Below are 1,004 nucleotides of genomic sequence, written 5' to 3'. Positions count from 1 at the left end.
AGAGAGAGAGAGAGAAATATATTACTTTATAAAAAATGTGTTTCAAGATAATCCACAATGAACTTATTTATATATAAAATAAGTAGATTTAAATTCTACTGACCCTTGTCTTGAGGATATGTTTTGAGGAGAGGCTGATCTGACAATACAACAAATACAAAAAGACGTCTAGGTCGCTTTGAATTTTAGAGCCTTTACGATTATGCATTAAGAAACTAAAAGGTGTGCAAATAAAATGTAATATGACTGTCTGTGTGAGTTATGTAACAACTTACGTTTAGGTGGAACTGGTTTTGACACCTTTTACTTCTTTGTAACTCTGCAGTCATCTAAAATAAACTGAAATTAATTCATTTTTGCATGTTTAAATGAAAGGTAAAGTTCACCATATATATATATATATATATGGTTTAAACATGTAGTATTATGTAAAAAGATTAAATGTGACATCACCACAGAACCGTCAGTGATGACAAAAACAACAGAAGCAGTAAAGACTGAAGACAGCAAAATAAATAATAATAATAATTAAAATCTTAATAATAATAGCATGCTTTACGGTGCATATAGAGGCTGCAAACACATAGCATTCTCCAATATGAAATACTGTTAGTCAACTCTGTTAGTCAGCTACATTTGTTGGAATACTGTTGGAGCATTTTTATGTACAGAGTATTTCATATTATTTAGTATCTGTGACTAAAAAAATTGTTAGATGAAATGTAAATCCATTGTTAGTTTAGTTAGCTGACTTATACAAATAGTACAAAACCAAATTTAAAAAACTTAAAAGGTTACACTTTATTTTAAGGTGTCCTTGTTGCAGTGTAATTGTACATTTATAGGTGCTGTAGTTGTTGTAAGATGCTAACTTTAGCCTGATAGCAGTGAAAGTGAACGCCCCTCTGTTTCTGATGCTGTCACAGCACCTCCTTCAGGAGACAAACGGCAGCACACGACACCAAAGTGAACGTGAAAGTAAAGGATTTTCTCCACAGACAAAC

Source organism: Sinocyclocheilus rhinocerous, unplaced genomic scaffold (genome assembly GCF_001515625.1).
Source record: "Sinocyclocheilus rhinocerous isolate Xijiao unplaced genomic scaffold, SAMN03320098_v1.1 scaffold19074, whole genome shotgun sequence".
Classification (NCBI taxonomy): Eukaryota; Metazoa; Chordata; class Actinopteri; order Cypriniformes; family Cyprinidae; genus Sinocyclocheilus; species Sinocyclocheilus rhinocerous.
The sequence above is the reverse complement of the archived record's forward strand: the minus strand, read 5'-3'. Positions refer to the sequence as shown.